This window comes from Zootoca vivipara, chromosome 1 (genome assembly GCF_963506605.1).
Source record: "Zootoca vivipara chromosome 1, rZooViv1.1, whole genome shotgun sequence".
Lineage (NCBI taxonomy): Eukaryota > Metazoa > Chordata > Lepidosauria > Squamata > Lacertidae > Zootoca > Zootoca vivipara.
The window spans coordinates 35,348,908-35,359,887 of NC_083276.1; the positions used below are offsets into that span (position 1 = coordinate 35,348,908).

Below are 10,980 nucleotides of genomic sequence, written 5' to 3' on the forward strand. Positions count from 1 at the left end.
TCACAGTACTGCAGTTCCTGGGGAGAAATACAACAGTGCAGCCCTACTCAGAAGCAAGTCCTATTGAATTCAGTGGAGCTCACTCCCAGGTAAGTGGGGTTAGGACTGCAGTTTCAAATCAGTTTAAGGCTGCAATCCCATACACACTCACCTGGGAGCAAGTCCCACGGAACTCAGAGGGGCTTACTTTAGAGGAGACATGTATAGGATTGCACTGTGAGCTTGCATATCTGGGAAGCCAGTATCTGCCTTGGTAGCTCAGTCAGTAGAGTGTGAGACTCTCAACCTTAGGGTCATGGGTTCAAGTCCCATGTAGGGCAATAGATTCCTGCATTGTAGGGGGTTGGACTAGATGATCCTTGTGGTCCCTTCCAACTTTACAATTCCATGAAGAAATGGGAGTCAGAGCAGAGAGTCCTGATTTCAAATGTCTGGCTAGCCATGAAGCTCAGTGGGAAAGCTTGGATTGGTTGCTCCACCTCAACCTAAACTCTCTCAATGTACTACTTGTAGGACTGAGTCAAAATGTCCCACCCACCCGAACATTTTTTCCATTTCATTCACTGGTTGCAAAGTAGGGAGTCATTTCATCAGTTTGTAGTGATGATAGCAATGAAGGGCGGCAATGATAACCAGCTGTACTGGCTTGCCAGTCAGGGCCGTCTTAAGCAGGTCGGGCGCCCTGGCGCCGTGGTGCGGAGATCGCTCCGGCACCCCTGCCCTGGTGGGCGGGCGCAGCGCGCAACACGGCTTCCACACGGCTTTGCTGCGAGGCGCCCCCCTGCTGGCCCGGCGCCCTGGCGCCCTGCACCACCCAGCCTACCCCTAGAGCCGGCCCTGTTGCCAGTGGTACATGTGAAAAAGATCTAGGGCAGTGGTATTCAACCAGTGTGCTGTGGCACCCTGGGGTGCCTTGAATGATAGTCAGGGATGCTGTGGGCAACACTGGCCTCTGTCCCTCTCAGTAGCGTCTTAAGATCATCGGGCGCCCTGCTGCAGATCCCTCGGGCCACCCCCCCCCTTAAAAAAAAGGAAAGCTCCGCTGCAGAGCGGAACAGGGTCCTAGTGCCCCTGCTCCGCTCATTTACCTCTCTCCTCCGAGCGGCGCGGCTGGCAGGCGTCCAGGAGGAGGGAAAGGGAGGCTGCTGCACAGCTCCCCCACTTGCTGGGGCGCCCCTCAGCACCCCTTGGCACCCCGGCGCCCCACGCCACTAGGCCCAATGGGCGAGCTGCTCCTGGTCCCTCTTTCCTTCCCTTCCTCCTCTGATGCCCTCTTGCGTCTCTTCCTCCCAATGGCTTGCACAGCTCTTTGTTGCAGCAGCCCTGGCTACAAGTGCCCCAGGAGAATGGTGCCTCTAGGGCTGGCCAGGGGCACTTCCTTGGGGCAGAGTGAGAAGGCACCTCTCTTTGGGATGGGGGTTGCAGCTCAGAGACTGGGGTGGCAGCTGTGGTTGCCTGGATGACTTCGAAGAAGAGGGGAGAGGAGAGGAGGCTGAGGAAACACTCCATAAGGGAGGGTGTTTGAAAAAGGGCGAGAGGCTGCCAACTCTGCAGGCAAGGGGTGACATAACTGGGCTCCTGATCCCCACAGGGGTGACACAGAAAGAATGTAGTTGGTCAAGGGAACCGTGGACTCAAAAAGGTTGGAAACGTTTGAACTTGGGGTCTTAGTGAACAGTGTGATGCAGCAGCAAAATGAAAATAAAAATCTTTCAAGGTTATTATTAAAATTGGGCAGAGCAGGCTTGTGTTGTTGGAAAACTTCATCACAAAATTCAGAGTACACATTCCAAAGGATGGCTGTGTTTCATTTTGTGGAACTGTAAATTAGGTAGGTTTGCATTGAAACCTACCGGCATCAGGGATGGGCCTTTGCAGGGGTTTAGGGTCCCAGAATCCACCTGCATGTCTCCATACACTGATTTTGCAAGTGGATTGGTGACCAGGCAGCTTGTTGGCATTCCTTACGGACTAGAATTGACTCTGGGACCTACAGTATCTCATCTGTACTGTAGACTTGTGTAGAACTACTTGTGCTTTCTCCAAGAGCAGTTGATGGGATGGCAAGGCTTACCCAGTAGCCCATCACTGCCATCGCTGTCACTTACCAGGAGAGGAGGGAAAGGTGAGGCAGCAGTGAGGCTGGCATGGTGCAAACACATTAGCGGATCCATCCAGCATTCCTGCTGCATGCTTGCACCGTACTTGCCATGCCTCACCCCTTCCCCCCCAGTAAACCACAGCGGTGGAAATGATGGAAAGTAAGTTAGTGTTCTCACCCCACCAATCACTATTGGGCTTGGCCTGGAATGGGATGAAATGAAAAAGGTGCTTCCAATTCACTGAAAAATATATCTATATTTTTAGGCAGACAAGTGGCATGATTTAGGTAGGACATAAAAGTCATGCTCTTCCAGTGTAGGGAATCCAGCCAAGAGAGATTAAAGATCTTTCCCCAAGGCATTTTGGGCAAGAAGAGCAACTTAAATAACCACTCTTTTTGTTCTCGGTGTCATGGAGGTGGGAAAATGAATTTTAAATCGGCAAATAGCCAGGTTTGATAATAAGTGGACCAAATAGAATTCTGATTTGGCAGGACATTCAGAGCAGAGGGATGTTTTGTTGTTGTTTCTGGGCTTACTATGAAGTGCACAAAATGTCTCAAGTGTTGTATATTATACTTTTGGGGTTGTACATGAATACAATTGACTTCAAGTCACAAGCATAAGAAAACAAAGAATAAATAAAGGGATATAAAACCGCAGCTCTCACTGAGGTAGTAATTATTTGTGTCTTCTTTTTGCATCAGTGATTCTTCCCTTTTAGCCAGACATATGAACAGACCAAACAATTAGAGAAATAATTGAAGATCAGTACCTTCAAAGCTTGTGGTGGCCTGGTTTATGCTTTAGGAGTATAATAATGAGAACATTTCCTTGGTGATGTGTGTGTGCACTGCTGGTGTTCTCAGATGGAGGTTGGAACTTGGATCAGGCAAAAGCTATATATATAAATATATATACCGGTATATGCATGCCCTTTTCAGTTAGTTAGCCCCTAATGAACTGAACTTTTGTTCCTTGCTGTTTTAAGATTCCAATTAAACTTGTTTGTGGAGTAGGAAAAATAATTAAATACATACAGTGCTTTCCCGTTCTTACAGTTGTTTTCTGATGGGACTGAGTTCTAGCAGATTATTATCTATTACAATGTTGAAAGAACGGGGAAGCCTGATTGTTATACATTTCTTTCCTTACTTGTAAATGCTAATCGGCTGTCTAGCTTTATTGCGCCCTATGTGCTGAAGTTACCAATCATTACAGTACTGGTGATTATTATTTTTAAAAAAAGGAACACCTTGTGGTCCATGTATTACCTACACTCAGGGCCAGTGGCTCAAAATTGTTTCAGTTAGGTTCCCCACCCCACCCCCAGTGGAGATGCCAGGTCTGGACCTGAGACCTTTTGCATGCAGATACTATACCACTGATCTAGGATGCCTCTTCAAATTTTAGTGATTTTGGTGTGAATTGTCATCACAAGAAATGACTTCATTTGGCTGCAGCTAGTTACGTATCCTCTCCTAGTTAGCATTTCATTTCCGATTTTTAATGTGGTGCAATGGCTCAGTGTGTCTGCCTGCTAACCAGAAGGTTGGTGGTTCAAGCCCACCCAGGGACAACTGTTGGGCAGAATTCCTGCATTGCAAGAGATTGGACTAGATGACCCCCAGGATCCCTTCCAACTCGACAATTCTATTATTCTAAACAGTTACTGATATTGAATCAATGCCAGAAACGAATGGTCATTGCAGTGCCTATTTCACCCTATCCAGAATGGGTGAGACTATGATGGCTTAGACTGAGTGATACCATTTTTCTTTCATTTTTTAAATATATTTTATTAATTTTCCAATTAAAACCAATTATATCACATTCATTATTTCAAATTATACACATATATATCAATCAAACCGAATGTTATGCCAAATCATCTAAAAAAATTTTTGGGGGTTCCCATGCTTCAAGAAATTGGGGATTCCTCGCAACCGTCCACTGCCGTCTTTTTTCTAAAGTTCAAATCGTCTCTCCGAGTTCATAATAATCCAGATCTTTCCCTTACAGTCACATAGATGTTTTCCACTTTCAACCGATTGTTTCCCAGCTGCTGAGATAAATATCAAACAAGGTTTCACAGATGTTCTTTCTCCTGTGTGGGTTAATCAGTCCAGCCTCCCCATAAATCTTCTTGGTCTGGAGCTCCCTGTTGCGTCGTCAACACGAAGCAGCGCCATCTTAAAAAGCTCAAATCACTTTCGTTTTCTCTCATAACCATGTAGATTAACGATCTTTGTAAAATTTACAGCTTTTCCAGGCAGAAGACCCAAACATCAAACCATAGACTCTTGGTAAATTAATGGATCTCCTTGCCCTATAGCTGAACTTAGCTTCAGGTCGCTGCTCCAATTCAAAGTGCGTCACAGCTCATAAATCCTCCGAACGCGTCCAGGCACTCCTTCCGTCCAACTAGAGGGGGGCTTTTCTCGTCGGCAACTCCACATCTTTAAAAAATATGCTCAGTAACAACAGTTTATAAAGTTCAACTCACACAGTCTTTTGCTTCTCTTTCACTCCAAACAAGCCAGGACATCGCGTCTGGGAAGGTACGAAGTAACTCATATGAAGAAAAGAAAAAAAACCTCACTTCCCTTATCGCTCCGTCCCCATCAATCCTTCTTCCAGATGAAATACAGCCTTTGACTCCTCTCCCTCAGCAGCATAAATTTCTCAGCAGTAAACAGCGCTTCTTCCCCTCCTTCTGAAGTATGTCCATAGATTTAAGCCTAATTATCTTCTTTAACCATGGAAATCCCCGCCATGCAGATTAGCGTCCGGGAGTCCTGGCCCTCGTAAGTGCTTCAGCCCAAGCTCCCCCCACTCCATAAACAGTCGGAGTGGGTCTGGGGGCATCGCGGGCCAGCGGCCCCTCTCCGTAACCCCCGGAGAGGGTAGGGGGTTGCCATTTACTCCCCTAGCAACCGCCAAATTCCTTACGAAGGTCAGAGGGATGGAAAACAGGTCCGCCATTCCTGCCGGCGGAAACCGGAACCTTTGAGTGATACCATTTTTCAAAGACATTCACTCAATTTTGGAAACTAAACCCACCAAGTTTCCTGTGGTTCTCATTTCTTTACTTTTCCAAAGTTTCCTGGTCATCTGATTGTTGATCAGGCATCCAGTTAACCTCTTGGGGAGGGGTTTTGTACAGTTTATGTGTCCACCCTCTCCCAGCTACATTCCCAGTGAAAATGTTGTTTCCTAGAAGGATGTGGTGAGCTGCCGAGAGTTCCAGCAGTGTCGAGGGCCAGATGAATATATTATTGGCCTATGCTAACATTGGCCACTCTCTGGACACCGAGCCACAGCAAAGTCAGCCCTGTACGTATCCTGCCTGTCACATGTTTTGGTCACCACTAAATGACGTCCCACACTAAGGATAGAGTGGATCCTGATTTAGTCACACTTAGCTCAGACCCACAGAAATCAATGGAACCACTGTAAGTATGACTAAGGGTGCCACCCAAACCTCCTCCCTCTGTCGGCAGGGCTTTATAAAACTGCAGGACCACTGCCGCATCCACAGCCCAGGTATGCACAGCAACTCAGATGGAAGGTGAGGAGGAGTAAGATCACATCAGGCCTGTGAACTCCGAAGTAGCATGATTTTTGAAGCATGGCTGCGTTTGGGTGAATGAGGTGGGCTCACCTTTAAATGCAGACTGAATTGGATTTCTTCCACATCCATGATTTAGACCCTATTAAAATTGTGGGTCTGGGTGTGGGTTGAGAGAATTTTAGGCACTTGGCTTCTGCAGCTTCATATTTCAGGTTTGTTTTTGTTTGGCTGTGGCATGTTGTTTGAGTTGGTAAATTAAACATGCTGTTAACCAAAATGCTTAATTTCAGTCAGAATCTGCAGAAAACAAACAGATTAAAATAACAGCAAACAAAGCCGCAAAAAAGTCTGTGACATTCCTAACTCAAAAGAGAGACAGAGAGCGCAGAAAACAGGGTTTTTTGTTTTGGGAGTAGTTGTTGTTTAACCGCGAAGTGAGAAATGGACAAATCTGATTAAGGTAACTGAGTTGTGAGGGGAAAATATTGCTCTGAAAAACACAAGAGCCTGGCTGGATGAGTCCAGAATCTATTGGATGAAACCAGAGGGTCATCTAATCTAGCCCAGTATTCCGTTTGAACAAGTGACCAAAGAGCACAAAGACAACAGCACTCTGTTATGAATTGCTCCCAAGCAACTGCTATTTGCCAGCTCCCCCCTCCCTTTGCAAGAGCTAATCTGGAATGCACAAATTATGTCCTGCTGTGTGACGGTACAGATTACCCCGGTCTCAGTAATATTGTAGCCAATGAGTTTGGATTGGGCCAATGGGATGCATGCCATTGGTAGACAGTGGGAGGCCCCAAAATGGGACGTCCAAAGGCAGGGAGTAGGCAGAGCTGAGCTGGTCCCTCTGCTGTCATGTGGTAAATTTCCTGGCATGCAAAGTTTATTACTGAGCGTAAGGGTTAAAAGTATACACCCATGTTTAACTGGTATCCCATATTGACTCCATACCAAAGGTCTCACCCCTCCCAGGGCTCTACGTTCAAGGCACATGTGTGGTGAACATGCCTGTGGGTTCACCTTGTAACAATATGTTGACTTCCCCCACCCCATGGTTGGAATTAAAAAATAAAATAAAACTGACATGTGAAATAAATCTCCTCATTACACTTTTGGCCTATTTTGTCTCTTATAATACATGTATTGATTTATATAAGTCCTTACAGTACATACTGTGCCCACTCATACAAAATATCAAGGTGGTACGCAACATAAAATACCGTAAGACAATATGGAATAACCGCAGGAATGATTGGCTCCTCTAAATTGAAAAGAAAATTAAAGAAAATTAAACTGTTGAATAGTCCTGTGGCATAAAAAGGTATTCAAGAGAGATGTCTGAAGGTTAACACTGAAGATGCCTGCTGAATTTCTGCTGGAAGAGTGATTCATCCACAATTGTGGAACTAACAGCGTCATAGGATCTTGACCCTGACACAACCCAAGTTTTCCAGGTGCTGTTTCAGATGGAAACCCACAATTTATAGTGCCTTAGCTGCAAGTGTCTTTCACAGAAGTACCTGGTACCCGTTAAAGCCATTCTGGTGAAGGATGTAATAAATGCCACAACTACCACAGCCAAGAACAACAACAATAGCTTTCTTGGTAATGGCGCCTTGTGGAACGCTCTCCCTTCAGATGTCAAGGAGATAAATAACTATACAACTTTTAGAAAACATCTGAAGGCAGAGCTTTTTTTCAGCCAAAAATTGCCAGAACTCAGTTCTGGCATCTCTCGGGTAGGTGCCATTGCCATTATAAGAGAACAAGGGAGGCATTCTTGATGAGTTCCTGCACCTCTTTTTCTAGAAAAAATAGCAGTGCCTGTATAGGGATGTTTTTAATGCTTTATTATGCTTTTATATTTGTTGGAAGTTGCCCAGAGCGGCTGGGGCAAGCCAGTCAGCTAGGCGGGGTACAAATAATAAAATTGTTATTATTATTATTAGCAATTAAATATAACCACTGTTTGTTAGCATTGTAGGCAAAAGAATGTTTTGTTTTTAATTAACTGTTTTTAGAAAGTTTTCAACTGTAACTGCTTTAAATCATTTAACTGTAACAATTTTTAGACTGCTTTAACTGTTTTTATATTTGTTTCTTTTAAAAATTGTGGGTGTGTTTGCCACTCTGGGCTCCTTCGAGAGGAAGAGTGGGATACATATCCAATAAATTAAATGAAATAGATATAGACTCTCATATTTTTGCCAGCATGCAATCCACAGTATTATAGTTCTGGACGTGTAATTTAGCTCTGAATGCACCCCAAGATTCATGGCATCCTTGATTCGAAGCTGTGCAATGCCAGGAGCCGGGGATGAAGTTTCAGGATGAAAATAAATCTTAGGAAAACAATCACTCCATAATGACTCGATCCCCTGCCACTGGCCCCAGAAAAGATTGCTGGCATCCTAAGTTTAATATTAAAACTCCGAAAGGTTATGCAAACATTTGGAAGAGATTTATTTTGATATTGTTTTAGCTTGCTGAAACAGCATGTATTCATATAGTGCATAGATCTCTGTAAACATTTAGGAACAGGATACTTCTTGTTTGTTTGCTTTTAGCCAGAGCTTTCCAAAGACTTTCCAGGACAAAAAAAGGGGCCTTGAAAGAAAATGAAATTTGGGAAGAGGTCATGACACCATTTGGTGATTCGTCCTTGGAAGTAATTCAATGTGATGGTGCCTCATTAGTAGTGCATCAGTCACTCCCTATATTGCTAGATGGAAATTCAGTGTGTAGACACTGAGGGCTCCAAACTGGAAGAGACAACTTAGCAAGCGTGTCTCAAATGCTAGTAGTCACACCGTATTGCAAAAAATCTCTGGATTCACTTCAGCTTCCCCCAAAAGCTCGCATCCAAAACTGTAGGGGCATAAGCAAGGAGCATGCATACCTCTCTATCTGTCAGAAATATAAGTGGCACCCACAGGAAGTAGCAGCGCCATTGCCATTCCATACCTTAGACTGCAAGGTAAACAAATGGCTGCTCACTTTGACTCAGCCTACAACTTGTCTGCATATTGTGTTGGGAAGTGTGGTGGTGCGCCTTGCCTGACCCAAGCCTCCTGCAGCTCACCTTAGCTGGAGAGCAATCTGGCCTCCTCTTTGCCTGCAATTCCTCTGCCAGGCACTGGAAAGAAATGTATTCCAGAGACCTCCTGCCTCTCGTGATAGCCACCAGGAGTGCCAGCTTGGCCCCACAAATGTGGGTGCCCGGGGCCGTGGGTGCCTTGCAGCATGCATGTCCCTTTCACTGAAATTTGTTTGGGCCTGGCCTCTTTATGGGGAATTTTGTGGGTTCTCGGGCATCCAGGGCCCTGGGGAAATGGTGCCTATGATAGCCACTCTAGGAAAGCAGGCAGCAGGACAGGAGTCCTTCTCTGGAAAGCCCTTCTTGCTGGTTCTGATAGTGGAGGGGGTGTTGCTGAGATCTCGGGGAAGAAAGAGCATGGAGATGGCCCCTCTAGAGTGGTGAGGTATTTTGGAGGAGTAATCTGCAACATGCAATAATAGTGCATTCATGTTGGATTTATATGGGATCGTCCACATGCCATTCCCTTTTATTAGCTATTACGCGACGCTTCCCCAAGGTTATTGCATGACCACCACTTGGAGGAGCACTTTTACATTATAGTGCAATGGAACAAAATACACACACCAGAACGAAAACAGAATCAGGAGCAGAAATGACCAGTGTTTGCTTTCTCATTCCACAGCCAGACCGGAAGTCAATCTGGTCAGTACAATCTGTGTTTGCTGCTGTTGTTTTCTGTCCACAGATGACACAGAACCACAGAACTACAGATCTGTAGAGTTGGAAGGGACCACAAGATTCATCTAGTCCAACCCCTTCAATGCATTTTATTGGGCAAAACTGCATCCAACAATGTGTGTTTTAGCAGAAATCCATGCTAGAATGCTGGTGAATTTTCATGAGGACTTTTTGTTTAATAACAAGCTGGTGAAGGAATGTGGAGCACTGAAATTGATTGGGGTGGGGGGAATGAGAAGTGTAGAGAAAGCAAAAGTGACAGAGCCAAGCATCCCTATCTGTGTATGTCACAGGAATGTGAAACAGAGAAAAACTGAAATTGACAGATTCAGACATCCTTACCCACAATGCACTGGAGGGTTGCAGATGGTGGCAAGTTGTGGTGCTGGTGCTAAGCCCACATACTTGTTTTGTGAGGGTTCAGAAACATGGAGCTGGCTATGAACCTGGGGAAATCTGGTTTGTCTAAAATGAGAGACTGGAGTTGGTTACCTCCAGTATCGTGTCACTTGTTTGCTACCATTGGGTGATGGAGCTTGTTCTAAATCACTGGGAGAAAATGAATTAAATCCATTCTGAGCTGAGAAATTAAATGGCAGGGCAAGAAGTGGAAGCAGGCTAAAGCAACTAGCATAGTTATATGGTTTCTAACTGTTTGGAGGAAGTGGGGAGCTTGCAGTCATTTAACTTACTCTATTGCGGGGTGGGGTATAAAAGCAGGTATCCACAAGCTATGCCAAAAATGGCACCTCACTTCCGTGGCTCCATTTGCAGCCTGCAACATGTGGTGATATTTTTGCCACAGGTGGCAAGAGACCAGTAAGTTACCCGCCCACACACCCAAAAAAATTGGGGGAAGGGAGAGAACACATACAAAAGTCTGCCATTGCCACTCATCAAGGTAAATTAGCATAAATTGCTAAGCAGTCTAATGCATTCACACACACCCCGCCCCCCGGCCTGGAAATAACTTCCTTTTTCTGTATCCTTTTCTCCTTGTTCTCTTCCCATCCCCGCCCCCTTTGGAGAAAAATCTGCGCCAAAGATGCTCTTGCTGCTTATTTTAACAACAGATGATCTGTAGCTTATTTTAACAAATATGTAAAAAGAGCAGCTGCTGTTAACCTCTTCAAACAACATCTGTGACACATTCCTTTACATTTTGCAGAACATACTCACACTTCTGTTTCATTTCCATGCTTAGTTTTGATCCTGGTATTAAATCAGAAAGGGGGGCGGAGGGCTTCATCTCTGCCAGGCATGTCTCTCGTATGATCCCAGTGAGATTAATGGAAGCCAATGAAGAACACACCTTATGCATCTATGCATCTATGTACCTATGTGTATATCTTGCTTTTTCGTTCTGCAATGGAACCCCCAAGGTGGTTCAAAATGCTCATGAAAACAGTAAAAAGAAATTATATGTAAACAGTGTGAAATAAAGCAATCGATCATAAAAGTGATATATAGACATAAGAGCAAGAGCAGCCATGTTACTAAGGGGAGCTTGAAGGGGGGGG

At 45.0% G+C, this 10,980-nt stretch overlaps 1 non-coding gene across 1 annotated transcript; it reads left to right on the forward strand.

The window, feature by feature from the left end:
• The first annotated feature begins 247 nt into the window (after positions 1-247).
• TRNAE-CUC (transfer RNA glutamic acid (anticodon CUC)) lies at positions 248-320 on the forward strand. Its single transcript has one exon. It is a non-coding gene; the product is annotated as a tRNA-Glu (tRNA).
• The last annotated feature ends 10,660 nt before the right edge of the window (positions 321-10,980 follow it).